This window comes from Scyliorhinus torazame, chromosome 18 (assembly GCF_047496885.1).
Source record: "Scyliorhinus torazame isolate Kashiwa2021f chromosome 18, sScyTor2.1, whole genome shotgun sequence".
Lineage (NCBI taxonomy): Eukaryota > Metazoa > Chordata > Chondrichthyes > Carcharhiniformes > Scyliorhinidae > Scyliorhinus > Scyliorhinus torazame.
Window position 1 is genome coordinate 42,009,260 of NC_092724.1, and position 20,252 is coordinate 42,029,511.

The following is a 20,252-nucleotide window of genomic DNA, read 5'->3' on the forward strand; positions in this document are numbered from 1 at the left end:
ACCCTTCCCCACCCCCCCCTTCCCTCCCCCCCGCTAGACCCCTGTCTAGCTTTTTTGCTCCCCCCATGTCACTCCCATAAGTCAGCTGACGCCTGCTACCCCGGCTTCCCCCGCCGTCCCATTGACCTCCCCGTGTGGGAGTCTCCCAATCAATATGCATTCCTTCGTTCCCCTTCCCGCCTTTCTTCCCGCGCGCGGGAAAAAACCCCGCGCTTTCCAAAGCCCGCTCCACCCCCTCTGGCGCAGCTCCTGTCATGGCCTTGTCTTTCTCCCCCAGCCCATGTAACATATCCTGCGCGTGATTGACCCCCTATATACAACAACCATCACACATCAAACCTCAAACATCCCCCCCACCCTCACAAACCCTCAGTTAGAGTCCAACTTTTCGGCTTGTACAAAGGTCCACGCCTCTTCAGGCGTTTCAAAGTAATAGTGTTGGCCCTTGTATGTGACTCACAGTCACGCTGGCTGCAGCATTCCAAATTTCACTTCTTTCCGGTACAACGCCGCTTTGGCCCGGTTGAAACCCGCTCTCCGCTTTGCAACCTCCGTGCTCCAGTCCGGGTATATTCGGATCTCTGCATTGTCCCACTTACTGCTCCACTCCTTCTTGGCCCATCTCAGGACCCACTCTCTATCCGTGAACCGGTGAAACCGCACCACCATCGCCCTTGGCGGCTCATTTGCCTGGGGCTTCCTCGCCAGCACCCGATGTGCCCCGTCCAACTCCAGTGGCCTCGAAGGGGCCTTCATGCCCATCATCGCCTCGAGCATCGTGCTTGCGTATGCCCCGGCATCGGCCCCCTCCACTCCCTCAGGGAGACCCAGGATCCGCAGATTCTTTCTCCTCGACCTGTTCTCCAGGTCTTCGAGTCTTCCCACCCACCTCTTGTGTAGCACCTCGTTCTGCTCCACTCTCACCGCCAGGCCCACGAGCTAGTCCTCGTTCTGACTGACTCTTATCTTAACATCGTGGGCCTTCTGGGTGATCCCGAGTCCTTCAATTGCCGAAAGCATCGGCGCCAACATCTCCTTGCGCATCTCCTCGCGCTGCTCCTGGAAGCAGCGCTTGATGAACTCCTGCAGCTCCACTTTGTCCCTGGCCGCCACCATTTTGTTTTCTTTCCCTCGCTTCTCCCGTTGCTCCAGTGCCGCTCCTTTGGCCGTTGCACTTCTGGTCCGTTTCATAGAAGTTGGAGGGGGACCTCTCTTTTCCCTTCCCCACGGGTTGCGTCAAAAAAAAGTTCTGTTGGGGCTCCTCTAGCGAGCCCGAAAGTCCGTAGTAGCGGGAGCTGCCGAATCGTGCGGTTTAGCTCTGCATAGCCGCAACCGGAAGTCATTGGAAAAGTATTTTTTCAAAGCAAAACAATGTTTATTCTATGAACTCAAGTTAACCTTTTTAAAACATCCAGTGAACATCTTAGCAAGCATCAATTCAAATACAACCCCGAAAGAATACAACAATAAGTAATCCTTAATAGCTTCCCAAATAACATCCACAAGACAAAAGAAGCACATGAGGTTTACATTCACTACTGAAAACATTTAGAATCCCAAATTCACCAAATGATCAAGAGATAGTCTTTTGATGGCAGAGAGATCAACAGTACACCTGCTTTGTCTGGCTTCAGCTCCAACACTGAAAACGAAACTAAAACACACCCTGCACAAACAGCCTAAAACAAAAGTAAAAAGCCGACAGACAGCCCAGCTCCACCCACACTCTGACATCACTGATAAACACCCATTTCTTAAAGGTACATTTCTTAAGCACCCATTTCTTAAAGGTACTCTCACATGACTCCTGTACCCCAGAAACCCGCATGTAACATTATCTGGACCGGGCGCTGGTCCTCACCCCGATGCACACACCCACCCTATTGTCGCGGGAATGTCCCCGGTGCTGGGGCCCAGCCCCTTGGTATTCGGATGGTGCCCGCTGTGTCCGTGATACTGCCTCCGCAGCGTTCAAGCATAGTGTCCAGAAACCATGGTCTGATTAGGATGCGAGACAATAACCTGGCACGACTACCCAGGGGAATCCATTTGGGAATATTTTGTTTATTAAACAGTCAACACCATACAAAGGGATAGAAAAGGATAAAACCAAATCACTTAAATCACAGTAACCATTAATCAGCATTCACCACCTGTATAAACATAAAGCTCCAACAGTGCAGTTGTACAAAGAAACCCAAATGCGCAGTAGGCAGTAAACAACCAGCAGTATATCAAAATCCTTAATAGTCTGCAAGAGCATGCCTGCAGCAGGTTATTCGTGTTTTCCCCCTGCGCAGTTCCCAGCAGAACTTCAAAGATATTGTTCCAGTGCCTCCATCAAGGTGATCAATCAAGTATGTCTCCAGTGCCGGCAGCAGATCAGTCCGAAAATTCTGGAACCGCACTCCAGGCCACAAAGGCAGAAGAGGTGGCAGCAAACAAGCACGTGGCCTCCAGACGGTGGCAGCTACCAGCAGGAGCAAGCAGCAAGTATAGCCTGTGGTCACCTGCAGATGCACATGAAGCTCAACCAAGTAAAGAAAATAAGGGACAAAGCAAATAGGGGCCACTCCTAATATGGGATGGGGAGGGGGACACCCACTTGGGAGCTGTGATGTACTCACTTAACTACGATTCCCAATTCCCAATTAGCAATACCCTTCAGCCGCATGACCAGAGGCCTCCGCGGTCAGTGGGAATTATGGGTGGTCGGTGGGGCAGACAGACAGGGCTGGGGTTGCCCCCGGAATGGGAACACATGGTGCAGGGGTTGGCATGATGGACCCGCGGACGATGAGACACCCATCTCCCCCCACACCCAGCCATGGGTGGTCACCACCCCCACCACCAATGGCAGGTCACTCCGAATGAGACTGCCCCCCCCCCCCCCCCCCAGGCTTCACCCGAGCACTGGGGCAGCAAACCCAGTGCACCCAGGATCATTACCTGGGAGCGAAGATAGCTACTAACCTCCTCGGATCCTCAGAGCAGCCCTTCTGCCAACTTCACATTTTTAAGAAGGTGTACTATTTTGCGCCAGCGTGATCACTTGCTGGGGAGGTGGTTAGATCACAGGAGGTCGTTAGATAGAGGGGCGCTCCCGTTAATTATATGGAGATTGGCTTTAAGTGGTGATTATTGGTTTCTCGTCACGCTATTGCGAGTTCAGCAGCAGGAGCGGGCAGGTTACATCGCAAACTGATTGGTGCCCAGCGGGGTTCTCATTTTTAGCCTCTCCTGTGATCTAGCAGCCTGGTCGCACTCTTACTTAAGTGCAACACAGCCATGAAATCGTGCCCTTAATCTCTGAAATGGAGAATTTTGTCCTTATCTCTGTACCTTCATAAAATCATGCGAATGCTACAGGTTTTTATGCATAACTTTTGGTATTAATTCAGTTCATGAGGTGTTTGATAGAACAATGAAGCAGCTGTTTGAAGGATTCGAGAAAGTGTATATCAATGCTGTGCTCTTCTGGGAACCACACCAGAAGACTGAGGCAGGTGCTGGTGAGAGCTAGAGAAAGGAATTTCAAGTTGAAGAAGGAAAAGTATAAAATAGGTCTTCATAAAATCAAGTACTTGCGACATATGCTAACAAGTGAGGGACTGAAGCTGGACCAGCGTAAAATTGTACAGTTGTGAACATGCCAGCCCAGAGTGTAAGTGTCATGTGAGAGTACCTTTAAGAAATGGGTGCTTAAGAAATGTACCTTTAAGAAATGGGTGTTTATCAGTGATGGCAGAGAGTGGGCGGAGCTGGGCTGTCTGTCAGCTTTTTACTTTCATTTTAAGCTGTTTGCTGCAGGGTGTGTTTTAGTTTCGTTTTCAGTGTTGGAGCTGAAGCCAGACGGAGCAGGTGTACTGTTGATCTCTCTGCCATGAAAAGACTATCTCTTGATCATTTGGTGAATTCAAAATTATAAATGTTTTCAGTAGTGACTTTAACCTGATGTGCTTCTGTTAAAGGTTTTGTTTTTAAGTTGTATGGATGTTAAAAGGAAAGCTTAAAGGATTACTTAGTGTTGTATTCTTTGGGGGTTGTATTTGAATTAATGGTTGCTAAGATGTTCACTGTGTTGTAGGGAAAAATCCCTTGTACCAGTGCAGTCAAGAGGCCGAGTCTCAAGGCAAGGTTCAAGCGTTGTTCTTTATTGTACAATTACTGAAGCCTTCAGGGAGACCCACGCAGCCAGCTCAAACAGTGGCTTGGCCCACGTTGATCTCAACAATTACACATTCGCTCTGGACTTTTAAAGGAATCCAAATTCGAGCGGGAACATTTGCTCATACATAATAGTTAAAGGGTAGTTTTGACTTAGATCTCTCATACAGGTTTAAACTGAGAATATGCATCTTTGTCAATTTGCATCTGTATGGTGTGTCTCCGTGTTGATGAGATTATCTGTGCTTTCTCCAAGTGTCCCTCCCTTGTCAATTTGCATCTGTATGGAGTGTGTTCGTGCTGATGAGATTATCTGTGCTTGCTCCGAGTGTCCTTCCCTTCTTTAATGTGTTTCCCATTATCTCCCTGATGTGTCTCCTTAACTAAATCGACCTCCGATGTCTGTGGCTGTGCTATGCTTTTGTTTCTGTGTTTGCTAGATGAGGTGTTAATGTCATCTTTGTCCTGCTGTGTGTGTGGGGGATGCTAATCTAATCTATACATTTCTTTTATTCCTCCTATTCTGGTTTCTTTGCCTGCCTTGGCCATTTTATTAATATATTATTTCATTCTTTCATATCCACATCTACCTCGCGCTGCTTGCGTACAGGGTGACCACAGTGTTCACTGGCATGTCGCCGGCTCAACTCCTGATGAATAGGACCTGCGGACGACACTTACAGCCATACACTTTAAAAAAAAAAATTTTATTCAAATTTTCACAAAATATCAACAACAAAATGTAGAAAGAAAAGAACAAGAACCCCCCCGCCCCCCCCCATATACATAAATAATAAATTAACAGCCTTCATCAACACAGAGGCACATATACACACCCACTCAAGAAAAACGAACCAACCCCCTCCAAGCCACCCCCCCCCCCCCCCCCCCCCCCCCCGGGTTGCTGCTGCTGCTGACCATCTCCTAACTTTCTGCCAGGAAGTCTAGGAACGGTTGCCACCGCCTGACGAACCCTTGCACTGATCCCCTTAAGGCAAATTTCACCCTCTCCAATTTAATAAACCCCGCCATATCATTGATCCAGGATTCCACGCTTGGGGGCCTCGCATCCTTCCACTGAAGAAGAATCCTTCGCCGGGCTACCAGGGACGCAAAGGCCAGAATTCCGGCCTCTTTCGCCTCCTGCACTCCTGGCTCCTCTGCCACCCCAAATATTGCGAGCCCCCAGCCTGGCTTGACCCTGGAACCTACCATCCCCGATACCGTCCTCGCTACACCCTTCCAAAAGTCCTCCAGCGCTGGGCACGCCCAGAACATGTGGGTGTGGTTTACTGGGCTCCCTGAGCACCTACACACCTGTCCTACACCCAAAGAACCGGCTTATCCTTGCCCCGGTCATGTGAGCCTTATGCAGCACCTTTCCAGCCAAACACTTGCCCAACCTGGAACGCCTCCCGGTGATGCAGAAGGTGCAGCAGCTCCGAAACCAGCAAAAGCAGGGCTATGATGCTCATGCCACCGATTTGCCCGTGTTATCCCCGGCAGACACTGTCAGGATCAAGATACCGGATAGTGGCTGGTGTGTTTCAGCTGTTGTTATTCGACAGGCTGCGCCCCGCTCGTATGTTGTACGTATGGCTGATGGTTCTGTTCTCATAGAATTTACAGTGCAGAAGGAGGCTATTCGGCCCATCGAGTCTGCACCGGCTCCTGGAAAGAGCACCCCACCCAAGGACAACACCTCCACCCTATCCCCAGAACCCAGCAACCCCAACACTAAGAGCAATTTTGGACACTAAGGGCAATTTATCATGGCCAATCCACCTAACCTGCACATCTTTGGACTGTGGGAGGAAACCGGAGCACCCGGAGGAAACCCACGCAAACACGGGGAGGATGTGCAGACTCCACACAGACAGTGACCCAAGCCGGAATCGAACCTGGGACCCTGGAGCTGTGAAGCAATTGTGTTATCCACAATGCTGCCATGCTGCCCCGTTCTGCGACAAAGCAGACAGGCACTGAGCAAAGTTGCCTGCCCGCAACCGCTTTCTTCTCCGTTTCCGTCCATTGTTTTGCCACCTCCTGGTACCTCAAACTACGAGGCCACCAGTCAGGCTTCCATCCCGCCTGTCAAGGCGCCGTCATCCCCACCACCACCTCTCCGGCGGTCGTCAAGGATCAGACACAAACCCCAGAGACTGGACTTATGAACATTTGTTTTGTTTGCTATGTTCTATTTTCTCACATTAGACAGCTGTCTTCACATGTAAATATGTTCAGATATGCCACCGCTTGCAAATATGTTAATATATGCCACCACATGTAAGTACGTTCCAGTGTGCCAACAAAACATTTTTAAAAAGGGAGATGTCATGATATGCAGACCTGCAGATAATGAGGCATTATCAGGCACAGACATGCAGCTAATGAACACGGAGAACAGGACATGACCAATGAGCAGGCAGGATACTCAGGGGTGGTATCTCACTATAAAAGGCACGAGGTACTCACACTCCGCCTCTTTCCACTGATGAACATCTACAGAGTGAGTCAGGGTGTATGTACAGTATCTCACCTCCAGCACGTGGCTAAGAGCTAGTCTGGTTCAGTCAGACAGAGTAACCACACTTAGGTTAGCAGAGAGTCGAACTCACAGAGAACTGTGCTAACTGTGCTACTGGTTCAATAAATCAGATTGAACTAACTTCAAGGTCTGGAGCATCTATTGGTTAAAGCTGCATCCAGTTGCAGCCTGTGTTATCCCAGAGTACATAACACATCACCGTCGACTCATTTAGTACATACACCAACACACAGTGAGAAAATAAAGTTACATGAGGCTACATCAGTACAAGACCTGCTCTCAGTCCCAATTCTCAATTCTGCCACAGTCCTTCTGCCTTCGCAAACCCCTCCGCCGCTTCCGCCGTCACCCTCAACTTAGCTGGATATACTATGCTGCACTGCACCTTGCTGATGTACAGTGTCTTCTTCACCCGGCTGAAGGCCGCCCGCATCCTCGCCAGCTCCACCGTAAAGTCCTGGCATATACGTATACCAGCTCCAGCCCACTGCACCTCCTGCTTCTGCTTTGCCCAGCACAGGACCTTCTCCTTCACGCTGTACCTATGGAAACAAACAGTTACTACTCTTGGCGGCTCACTCGCCTTTGGTATAGGCCTCCACGACCGATGAGCCCGATCCAGTTCGTATCGAGAGGGATCGTCCCCCTCCCCCAATAGCTCTGCCAACATCGTGGCAAAATACTCCATCGGCCTCGGGCCTTCTACCCCTTCGGGCAAACCCACGATCCTCAGATTCTGCTGCCTGGATCTGTTTTCCAGGTCTTCCATTTTGGCCTCTGCAGCTCCTTCCCCATCGAGGTGAGTTGATCACTGTGCTGCGATAATGCCTCTTCCACTTCCTTCAGTGTCTCACCTTGCTCCCGCACCTCCGCCGCTGCGCTCGATACCGCCGCCCTCACCGGGGCAATTGCCTCCTCCACCAGCACTTTCATTACCGCCCCCAGCTGCTTCTCCATCGCTTCCACGTGTTTTGTGAACTGTTTTTCAAGTTCCATGGCCATCACCTTGGTAATTTCTTCTGCCTCCCCTGGTGCCCCAGCCTCCGCTTTCCTTGCAGTCCCCGCGCTGACCTTTCCACTCCCCGGCGGACTTTCATTAATCACTTGTTTCACGGCCGTTTCTTCCTCCAACTTGGACATTTCTCCTCATTGTGCCTTCTTACTGCTTTTGCAGCCTCCGTTGCCTGGGACCGGGCGTTAAGACCCCGAAAATTCCGTTCCCGAATGGGAGCCCTCAGTGTGCAGCTGCCTCCCGCACGCCGTCACCAGAAGTCGACTATGTAATGATTCTATGATGTTTTAAATTGCTGTAGAAACCTCGCATTCTAGAAAAAGAGATGCTCAGAGGATCACTATGTCGTCTGTGTCCAAGCTGAAAATCTTGGTTGTATTTTACATTTTTGAAATTCTTTTTAAAAAAATGTATTTTATTACAAACATGTATCAAAGCTGGTCACACCAAATAATCACCCCGGGAAACATACTTCCCAACAATCAACTATACAGTCTGTACATATTTTCCTCCTTTTTCACCTTCTCTCTGCCACCCCTCCCCCCCCCCCCCCCCCCCCCACCAATCCCCCACCCCCCCGCGACAAACAGCTCCTCAAACATGGTCACAAACATCCCCCACCTTGTCTCAAACCCCCCTGCTGAGCCCCTTAACTCATACTTTATCTTCTCCAACCGCAGGTAGTCGTACAGATCACTCAACCATGCCGCTACCCCCGGTGGCAATGCTGACTGCCACTCCAGCAAAATTTGCCGGCGTGCAATCAGAGAGGCGAAGGCCACATCACCGGCCTTCCTCCTCTCCATGATCTCCGGCTTCTCTGAAACCCCAAATATCACCACCAAAGGGGCCGGACCACCTCCTCCTCCACTATCCTGGCTAAGACTGCGAACACTCCGCCCAGAATCTTCCCAACCTTTCACAACTCCAAAACATGTGTGCGTGATTTGCTGGCCCTCGCTCACAACTCTCACACTCATCTGCTACCCCCTGAAAGACCCCACTCATTCTCGCCCGAGTCATATGCACCTTGTGCACCACCTTAAACTATATCAGGATCATACTTACACAAGAGGAGGTCCCGTTTACTCTTTGCAGTGCCTCACTCCATACTCCCCAATTGATCTACCCTCCCAACTCTGCTTCCCATTTCTCCTTGATCTTCACCACCCGCTCGCCTCCCTGCTTCCCCAGCCACTTGTATATATCCACAATTCTTCCCTCCCTTCCACATCCGGAAGCAGCAGTCGCTCCAGCAATGTGTGTCCCGGCAACCTAGGGAACCCCTTCCAGACCTTTCGCGCAATATCCTTAACCTGCAGATACCTGAACTCACTCCCCCTCGGCAGCTCCACCCTCTCGCTTAGCTCCTCCAAACTGGCGAACTTTTCCTTCAAATACAAATCCCTCACCTTGACCAGCCCCACTTCCCTCCACCTCCTGTACACACTATCCATCCCCCCCCGGCTCAAACCCATGATTCTTGCACAGTGGCGTTAGCACCGACATCCCTTCCATCATAAAATGCCTGCTCAGCTGATTCCATATCTTCACCGTGGATTGCACCACTGGGCTCCCTGAATATCTACTCGGAGCCATTGGCAACGCTGCCATCACCATAGCCCTCAAACTAGCCCCGTTACAAGATTCCTCCTCCATCCTCACCCACTCTACCCCTTCTCCTTCCCACCACCTCCGCACCTTGTCCACATTCGCCGTCCAATAATAATGAAGCACGTTCGGCCACGCCAACCCTCCTGCTGCCTCTGCCTCTGTAGCAGGGTCCTCCGTACCCTCGGCACCTTCCCCGCCCATATAAAGTCTGAAATGATCGTGTCCACTTTCCGGAAAAAAGGCCTTTGGTATAAAGATCGGGAGAGCCTGAAAGGTAAACAAGAACCTCGGCAGAATATTCATTTTCACCACTTGGACCCTTCCCACCAATGTTTAATGTAATGTATCCCACCTCCTAAGATCCTCCCTGGCTTCCTCCACCAGCTTCATTAAGTTCCACTTATGGAGCCCTGTCCATTCCCTCGCTACCTGAATTCCCAAATGCCCAAACCTATCTGTAATGACTTAGGCCAAGCCTTTGAGATTGGCCAATTAGAATATGAGTTCCCTGATTAGTGGCCCAATCAGGGAACCCCTTTCTCTGTATACAACAGGGAGTGTCAGAACCCTTTGCACTCCCAGTGTAGACAACAAGCTGAATGCCCCTGGTTGTTTGGCTGTTGGTTTTGTAAATAAAAGGAATTCTTGTGAAGGGAATTCTGCCTCCGTGAACTTATTACAACGGCGATGAGGAAAACGGAATGACCCGAAGGAACCTGCGAATTTGGCTTGACGCTAAATGAGATGCTCCGAGACCGGTTGGTGTGCAGAATAAACAATTTAGCAATACCAAAGCAATACAGAGGCCGAGCAGGATTGCAAACAAGCATTGCAGCTGGCTTTGTCCTTTGATAAAGCGGCAAGTGGAGCACATGAGTTACAGGGTACTCCGATGGAGGTAGACGCCCACACCAGTGAAACTGAGTTAAAGGAATACCGCTGGGGGTAGCCACCCCCAGGAAATGCATAGCCACCCTCAGGAATGACTCAGATACTAAGTTATCCAGGCCCACTCGCAGAACCGCTCCTAAGCAAGGGAAAATTAGGTCCAGACAGACAGTAGCTCTTGCAGTCTTTTGGCCAGCAAAATATTGTAGTTGTTGCCAGAGATCGGAGCCAGAGTGGAGAAATAGAAGCCCCAAAACAACATCTTTCTGGAGAATGACATGTAGGCTGGGGTACAGGAGAATGCACACCCTAGAAGCCCCACCTACCTCCGACGAGGAACAACTAAATGATGTAACGATGGTTAAATCAAAACGCATTAAATTATCCACAAGGTTGAATGGACGTCCACCACTAATGGAAGTCGACACAAGAGCAGCCATATCAATTATAGGGGAAACAGTATTTAATAAAATTCGCACTGACCTCCAACCCTTATCCCTAACCAGGACCTTGGCAAAACTGAGGACATACACAGGGGAACCACTGAGAGTGTTGTGCACAACATATGTATCTGGCTTATGGAGAGCAACTGGTTAATGGTAGTGAAAGGTGCGGGACCAAGCTTATTGGGACGAAAGTGGCTATAAGAGATCCAGCTGGATTGGATAAACATTTTCCAGCTGGAAAATGTCACCTGAGTGAACTCCTGTGCAGATACCCAGGTCTGTCGCAAATTCCTTATAAAATTCCACCAGGTACCCATCCGGCCCAGGGGCCTTCCCCGACTTCATACCCCTGATACTATCCAGCAGCTCCCTCAGCCCCAGGGACTCCTCCAAATCCTGCCTCTTTGCTTCCTCCCAATTTCCTGGGGAAATTCCAGCTCGTCCAGAACCGCGTCTTTCTGTGTCCTACCTCCTCTCTCTCCATCATCAGCCACAGCGCCGGTTTCATGATATTTAAAAGCACAAGTGAACAACGCCGTCGGGAATTTGGCCCATTGGAGGCGGAGAATCATAACGCCCCCAGAGCATACCTGCTAATTACATGCAAACGCTGTTTACTGTACGTGTGTTCCAGAATGCATTGACGCCGCTGTCGAGGTGACGGAGAATTGCGATTTGATGTCAAATCGGTGCCCTCTGCGATTTTAGCGCTGGGAACTATCCTCCGCCAAATCGCCTTCTGCAATTTCAGCATCAGCCAACGGAGAATCCCGCCTGAGGTTTTTGTTAAATAAAGCGAGATTGAAAAGTTTAGGCCTATACTCTGTAGAGTTTAGAAGAAGAGGGGAGATTAAATTGAGGTATACAAGATGATAAAAGTTATTGATAAAGTAGACGTGGAGCAGATGCTTCCTCTAGAATGAGAGGTCAAAGTTTTAGAATAAGAGGGAGCACATTTAAAACAGAGTTGAGGAAAAACTACTTCTCTCAAAGGGTTGTGAAGCTGTGGAATTCGCTACCCCAGAGTATAGTGGATGCTGGGACAGTGAGCAAATTTAAGGAGGAGTTAGGTAGATTTTTAATTGGTAATGGGTTGAAGGATTATGGAGAATGGGCAGGACGGTGGAGTTAAGGCCAGGATGAGATCAGCCATGATCGAATGGCGGAGCAGACCCAATGGGCCAAATGGTCTAATTCTGCTCCTATATCTTATGAGCTTATTATTCGACTCTTGGTAGCATACAAATTGCTTTATCCTGTCACAGCATTATATGACTCAACAACTGTGTGTAGAAAAATTGGAGATCATTGTTTTAAATTCTGTAAAGGTAAAGTCACTACAGTCCCAGATGACCATAAACTGCTTTTCCCTTTGAGTTGACTGTTGGTGATTTAACCGGAGGCTCACCACACCTCAGGCGAGGGGCAAGGTTGAGAAGTCAGATCCTTCATGAATAACCTCAGCCGGTGCAGGAATTGAACCCACGTTGCTACCCTTGCTCTGCTATCTAGCCAAGTGAGCTAATTATGTAACATATCTAAGTGAAACCTCTTTATATTCAATTGAACTATTAAGGAACAATTTTTCATTTGATTGTTTCAGATGGAGACTCTGCAAAGTGAATTTCAAAATCGTGTTTACTATATTGACATGAATGAAAGTTTAAATTTCTCTGCCACTTTTGTGCCAACCCCAGGATCTGCTACACGTTGTCTGGTAAGTGTTCTGTGATCATGGTTTAAATTGAACAATACTGCTATTCGAGATGGAAAGAAAAATATTTAACTTCCTGTATATTAATTGTTTATTAGCTTTTTAATATCCTGGAGTATTAGCAAGGGAAAAGTGATGATTTCCTTTTGTATTTGATGTTGCTTATTATGATCCATAAAATGATATCTTACGAGTTTGATTTTATGTCATATTTTTAAAATGGTCGGTTGGAACTGTTGCGGCAATTTATTGTTGGTTTTGATTGCAGGACAAAAATACATGTCAGGCCATTCTCTTCAGTTACAGAACACTAGCTGTGCTTAAAAAACACATAACAGAATTCCAGCAGTAAAGTAAGGGATGGGATTCTTCGTTGGGTGATTGGGTGGAGAATCACGGGTGAGGTGAAGATCGTGGCTGGTGCCGGGCGACCGACAGAATGCCATGCTCGGTGTGCCTCAACAGCGGCATCAATGCGATCTACTCCGCACGTACAGTAAACGCTGTCTGCATATCATTAGCGGGCCTGACCGGCTTTTATCAGGGGCCTGCGCGATGAACTGCCTCGGGAGAAATTATCGACGGCACGTTTCACTTGTGGTTTCACGGTGGGTGGCACGGTGGCAAAGTGGTTAGCACTGCAGCCTCACAGCTCCAGGTTTCCTTGTTTAATTCCGGCACCGGGTGACTGTCTGTGTGGAATTTGCACTTTCTCCCCATATCTGCGTGGGTTTCCTACGGGCGTTCCAGTTTCCTCCCACAGCCCAAAGATGTGCAGGTTAGGTGGAGTGGCCATGCCGAATTGCCCCTCGGGGCCGAAAGGTTAAGTCATGTTACTGGGTTACAGGGGTAGAGTGGAGGTGTGGGCTTAAGTACGATGCTCTTTCAAAGTGCCAATGCAGATTCAAAGGGCCGAATGGGCACCTTCTGCACTGTAAATTCTATGAAAAATCAGGAACAGGTGCCGTGGCTCATGAGGGAGAGAGAGGAGGTAGGACATGCAGAGGCGCCACTGTGGGCCGCCAGTCCTGGCAGGGCTGGCTGCTGGGAAGGAGGGGAGGTTGGGGTAGACAGGGGTGACCAGGGGATGGGCCGTGGGGTTATGGACACCCCACGGGACCGGGCTGTCCAGGCACAGACCGCATTACCACGACTGCAAGGAAGTCATCTTGCTGTATACCCCACTGACCGCCCACCATGGCCCGTGGTTGCGAAGATTGACATCTGCCACATGGGTGCACCCACCCCAGCCACCACCCTTCAACCCACCAACCTCGCACACTGTCCCGCACCCCCAACCCACCTACCTCCCCCCCTCGACAACTGGCCACTACCCGCCAGTGAGGCAGCACACGGCCCACCCACGGGCAATGCCCACAGTAGCCCCTGCAGGAGGGCGCCAGATGAGAGCTGCGGAGCAGGGTAGCGTCAGCGAATGGTACCCCTGGCAGCGGGGACAGGCATTTGTTGTGAAATGGTGAACATATATGTACAGGTCTGTGCCTTAGCCCCAATTTCTATACTGTGTGATTCACCCATTCAACTAAATTGGTGTCTACCTTTCTTGCCTTATGGGCCCTAACGCTACATCTAGATAGATCCCCAGGTGGTACACCAGGAGTGGAGGCCACCTGCTGCGATTCCTGCCCTGTGACTTGTGTCCTCTTTGGTCGCTATCTTCTGGGGAGACTGGGCCTTGATGGGCCCAGCTGCTGCCCATGCGTGGTGCCACCCTGTTCTGTTCTGCCCACTGCCCATCAGATGCGTCAGAAGCAGGAAGGGGGGGTGAGAGTCCAAGGAGTTGTGGTGTTCCTGCACTACGCCTGCAGGGGTCATGGGCACAGTCCCCATCACCTCCTCCTCCCTTGGGGTGCCCAATGACCCCAAGGCTTCTCCTTGGGATGGGGTAGGAGGGGAGATCACCCCCGAGGCTCCCTGCCACCTGACATCGTCAGTCCTGGAGGCCTGCTCCCATCGTGACCAGGGTCTCAATGCTCACGGCCATGGAGCACAGTGAGTGGACCACCTACCTCTGGGACTGTGCCACGTCATGTGAGAGTACCTTTAGGAAATGGGTGTTTATAAATGGGTGTGTATATAAATATCTGTAGTGAGAGTACCTTTAAGAAATGTGTGTTTACTACTGCAGTGATGTCAGAGAGTGTGTGGAGCTGGACTGTCTGTCGGCTTTTTACTTTCGTTTTAGGCTATTTGCTGCTGGGTGTGTTTTAGTTTCGTTTTTAATGTTGGAGCTGAAGCCAGACAGAGCAGGTGTACTGTTGTTCTCTCTGTCATCAAAAGACTATCTCTTGATCATTTGGTGAATTCAGAATTATAAATGTTCTCAGTAGTGAATGTAAACCTAATGTGCTTCTGTTAAAAGGTGTTTTTAAGTCGTATGGATGTTAAAAGGAAAGCTTAAAGGGTTACTTAGTGTTGTATTCTTTGGGGGTTGTATTTGAATTAATGGTTGCTAAGATGTTCACTGTATGTTTTAAAAAGGTTAACTTGAGTTCACAAAATAAACATTGTTTTGCTTTGAAAAATACTTCTCCATTTCTGCTGTTCCACTCCTGTAGAGTGGGCTGTGTGCTCCCTATACTACAATCTATTAAAAGTTGTGGATCAGGTGAACTCCATGATACACTTCTCTAAACCCTGGCCCATAACAAATAGGGGGCTCGAGGGGGATAAAAGTCGATCTATTGGATTGGCTTAGTGAACTTAAAGACAGTGAGGGGTGAGCATATTGTGGTTGCTTTTCAAGTGTGGTATTATAGTTTAAGTAGGGAGTGTGTTGTGGACAATGGCTCTTTCAGAGGCTCTGAAGTTTTTGGGGGTGGAGACGGTCACACGCAGTACCTTACGGACGGAGACTAAAAGACTGTTAGATTTGGCAAAAACATTGCAGTTAACATTACCTGACAAAATGTGAAAAGATGAGGTAATTATGGCGGTGGCTAAGCATTTAAAGTTGCCTGAGATACAGTTTGACTCATTGGAAATGGCAAAAATTCAGTTGTAAATTAAACAAATGGAACACGAGAAAGAATTCAAGCAGCTTGAATAGGATAGAGATAGAGAGGAAAAAGAAAGAGAGTGAGAAAGTGATAGAGAGGAAAAAGAAAGAGAGAGAGTGAGGAAAAAGAAAAGGAGGGAGAAGAAAGGAGAAAAGAGAGAATAGCCCTAGCAGAACAAAAAGAAAGAGAAAGGGAGATACAGATCAGGGAAAAAGATAAAGAGAGAGAGTTTGAACTTCAGAAAATGGCCATGAAACATAACGGTCAGTTAAAATTGGCAGATGTAAAGGGAAACGTACAGTTGGATGATAGTGATGATAGTGAGAAAGAGCGTCAAAGTCGAAGGCTTGGTGGGAATCTATTTAAATATGTCCAAGCTTTGCCAATGTTTGATGAGAAGGAGGTGGAAGCCTTTTTCATTTCATTTGAGAAGGTAGCTAAACAAATGAATTGGCCACAGGACATGTGGGTATTACTTATTCAAACAAAGCTGATAGGTAGGGCTAGTGAAGTGTTTGCATCACTACCGGAGGAGGTATCTGGGACGTATGAGGAGGTGAAAAAATCAATCTTAGGTGCATAGGTTCCCGTACCAGCCTCCCCGAACAGGCGCCGGAATGTGGCGACTAGGGGCTTTTCACAGTAACTTCGTTGAAGCCTACTTGTGACAATAAACGATTTTCATTTTCATGAACTAGTGCCTGAAGCCGACAGATAAAGATTTAGGAATTTAAGGAAAGAATTTGGTCAAACATACATGGAGTTTGAAAGGCTCAAACAGAGTAATTTTGATAGGTGGATAAGGGCTTGGAAAATAGACCAAACGTATGAAGCTCTCAGAGAAATTATACTTTTGGAGGAGTTTAAAACTTCAATTCCTGATGTAGTGAGAACTCAAGAGCAGAGGATTAAAACTGCGTGATTATCAGCAGAAATGGCAGATGATTATGAATTAGTTCATAAATCAAAACTTGGTTTCCAACATTAGTTTCAGCCTGTGAGGGATAGAAACTGCGTACATAAGAAATATTCAAGTGGTAAAGGTAAAGGTGATCTGATGGGAGATAATAAGGAGAGCGTACCTCAGATTAAAAAAGAAATCCAGGAGGGTGGAAGAGACATGAAAAGTTTCAAATGTTTTCACTGTAATAAACTAGGCCATGTAAAGTCACAGTGTTGGTGGTTGAAGAAAAGCTCTGGGAAGGTTGATGTGGTAAAACAGGATAAGACAGTGGGGTTTGTGAAAGTGGCAAAGGAAAGCCCAAGTGAAGTGAAGGAGGTGCAAAAGATTGTACAGCCTGATCAAGAGGTGATTGATAAGAAGGTCTAGATCTCTTTAAAGAATTTACTTATGTGGGTAAAGTTTACTCATGTGTATCAAGAGGAGCAGGTAAAGAAGTCACAATTTTAAGAGAGACGGGAGCTAGAAATCTTTAATGGTAAGAGATGAGGAGTTATGTAGTTTGGGAAGAATGTTGCCAGAAAAGGTGGTAATATGTGGAATTCAAGGTGAGAGGAGTAGTGTTCAATTATATAAGGTCAGGTTGGAAAGTCCAGTGAAGAGTGATGAAGCGGTAGTAGGAGTAATAGATAAACTATCTTATCGAGGAATACAGTTTATCTTGGGAAATGATACAGCAGGTGGAAGTGATGCCTACTGTGGTTGATAAGCCAGTGGAAAATCAGACAACTGAAGTGTTGAAGGACGAATATCCTGGGATTTTCCGGATTGTGTAGTAACAAGGTCGCAAAGTCACAGGTTAAGACAAGAGGAGAAATCAAAGAGTGAAGATGAAGTTGAAGTGCAATTATCAGAAACGATTTTTGATCAGACGGTTGAAAAAGAGCAAGAACAGGTGGAGGATGAGGCGGATAGTTTTAGTTCAGGAAAAGTGGCGGAGTTACAACAAAAAGATATAGAAATAAAACGGATATCTCAGAAAGCATACATGGAAGAGGAATCTGCGTGCATACCAGATTGTTATTACCGTAAAAGTGATGACTTGATGAGAAAATGGAGACCTTTACATATGCAGGCGGATGAAAAGTGGGCAGAAGTTCATCAAATAGTATTGCCGGTAGGGTATAGAAAGGAGGTGTTGCGAGTTGCACATGAGGTACCAGTGGGAGGTCATTTGGGAATAAGGAAAACTCAAGCTAAAATCCAGAAACATTTTTATTGGCCTGGACTATATCAAGATGTAGTTAAATTTTGTCAATCATGTCACACATGTCAAGTGATAGGGAAACCTCAAGCAGTGATAAAACCAGCTCCCTTAATACCCATTCCAGCATTTGAGGAACCTTTTACGAGGGTCCTAATTGATTGTGTAGGACCGCTTCCTAAAACAAAAAGTGAGAATCAATATCTTTTGACTATGATGGATGTGTCTACTAGGTTTCCAGAGGCCACTCCAGTACGTAATATTAGAGCTAAAAGTATTGTGGAGGAGTTACTTAAATTCTTTACTAGCTATGGACTACCTATAGAAATTCAATCGGATCAAGGATTGAATTTTACTTCAAAGTTATTCAAAGAAGTTATGGATAGCTTAGGAATAAAACAATTTAAATCAACTGCGTACCATCCAGAATCACAGGGAGCATTAGAAAGGTGGCATCAGACATTAAAGACAATGTTGAGGGCGTATTGTCAAGATTATCCAGAGGATTGGGATAAAGGAATCCCATTCGTATTGTTTGCAATTAGGGATGCACCTAATGAGTCTACCAAATTTAGTCCTTTTGAACTCATTTTTGTCCATGAGGTAAGAGGACCACTAAATTGATTAAGGAAAAATTGGTGGGTGAGAAATTGGAAATTACACTATTGGATTACGTGTCAAATTTTAGGGAACGATTAAATAGAGCAGGTGAATTGGCTAGACAACATTTGAAAGTTGCACAAAATGTGATGAAACGGGTAGCGGACAAGAAATCCAAAGTTCGTAGTTTTGCCAGTGGGGATAACGTTTTATTGTTATTACCAGTGGTAGGTGAGCCTTTAAAAGCTAGGTTTTGTGGACCGTATCAGATCGAAAAGAAATTAAATGAGGTGAATTATGTGGTAAAAACACCAATAGATGGAAGACCCACCGAGTGTGCCATGTGAATATGCTTAAAAGGTACTTTGAAGGGGAAGGAGAGAAAAAGGAGGTTTTAATGATTCTAACTCAAAGTGATGAACCAAATCCAGATGACTGTGAATTTGACATACCTCAAATTAAATTGGAAAATGAGGATGTTCTTAAAAATTGGGATGAATTGTTAAGTTACCTTCGAGAGGAAAAACAAACTGACCTGAAAGAGTTATTGATATCACATGGGCAAGTTTGTAAAGATAAATTGGCAAGTACTAAAATGGCTATACATGATGTAGATGTGGGAAATGCTGTTCCTATCAAACAACAACCATATAGACTTAATCCTTTAAAATTGGCACAGATTAACAGAGAGATTGAGAGTATGCTTAAAAATGGCCTAATTGAAGTGGGTTGCAGCCAATGGAGCTCACCCATAGTGATGGTACCTAAACCAGACGGTACCCAACGGTTGTGTGTGGACTATCAAAATGTGAATGCAGTTGCAAGAACAGACTCTTATCCTATCACACGTTTGAAGGATTGCATTAAGAAAGTGGGACATACTGCTTTTATTTCCAACTTCCAGACATGGAAAGAACATTTAAAACATCATATGGAGTTCTTCGATCGACTTCAGGAAGCGGATTTGGTGATGAACCTAGCCGAAAGTGAATTTGGAGAAGCCCGAATCACTTTCCTTGCGGAGTTTACGATACCGTCAAGCCGAAGGGAAATAATGCGATTTCTTAGCATGAGTGGATTTGATCGAACATTTGTGCAAAAGCTTTGTAGCGTGATTACTCCCACTGATGGACTTGCTAAAGAAACGTCAAAAAGTTCAATGGTCAGCGGACTTTCAACAGGCATTTGACTGCCTGCAAGCTATGTTAACCAATGATCCTGTATTGGTGAATTGTAAGGGGCTCTGTGGTCAAATTGAACTAAAGTATCTGATTCTAAGGAGAAATGCCGAGGAGTAGAGGAATGGGTGGATCCTGCAGAGACTTTCTTGTTCAAAGAGACTGTCAATCGAGAAGGATTTCGGTTGGAGGAAGAAGAACGAAAATAAAAATGGACTATATTATTGTACCTGTTTGCGTGTGTTTTTTTTTTGAACAGGTAAAGTTTTTTTACTGTGTGCATTTCTTAGTGGATGGTGCAAAAGTGAAAAATGAAACCATTTTGAAGTTGATGGGTTTTTTTTTCTTGGGGGGAGGTGTCATGTGAGAGTGCCTTTAAGAATTGGATGTTTAAGAAATGTACCTTTAAGAAATGAAGCTGATCATATTACTGAAGTGATGTCACGGGGGGAAGCTGCGCTCACTTCTGCTTTTGGTTTCAGTTTGAGGAGAAAGCTGGGAGTGTCTGTGTGTTTTGCTGAGAGCTGCAAGAAGAATACACAGAACTGGACTGTTGATGTCTACAAATCCAAAGACTATAAATATATTGAATTTAACCTCATGTCTGTTTTTGAAGGTGACGTCTTTTGGATGTTTAAAGGAACATTTTAAGGGATTATTTAGTGTTGTATTGTTTTCGGGGTTATCTTTGAAGTAAGGGGTGTTAAGAGATCCAATGTTTATTTAAAAGGTTAATTTGAGTTCATGGAATTAACATTGTTTTGTTTTAAAAACCACGTGTCCATAATTGTAATACCACACCTGGGGAACAAGCCATGTGCTTCAAAAGCAGCAATCCATTAAAGGGAGAGGTTGGTTGAACTCCATGATACATTTTGGGGTTCTGACAACACCTCTCCC

The 20,252-nt window shown here is 46.8% G+C and overlaps 1 long non-coding RNA gene across 1 annotated transcript; it reads left to right on the forward strand.

Moving 5' to 3' along the window:
• Positions 1-8,948: 8,948 nt before the first annotated feature.
• On the forward strand, positions 8,949-19,880 carry LOC140394802 (uncharacterized). The gene is made up of 3 exons (XR_011936011.1): positions 8,949-11,454; positions 12,279-12,392; positions 19,079-19,880. It is a non-coding gene; the product is annotated as an uncharacterized lncRNA (long non-coding RNA).
• The last annotated feature ends 372 nt before the right edge of the window (positions 19,881-20,252 follow it).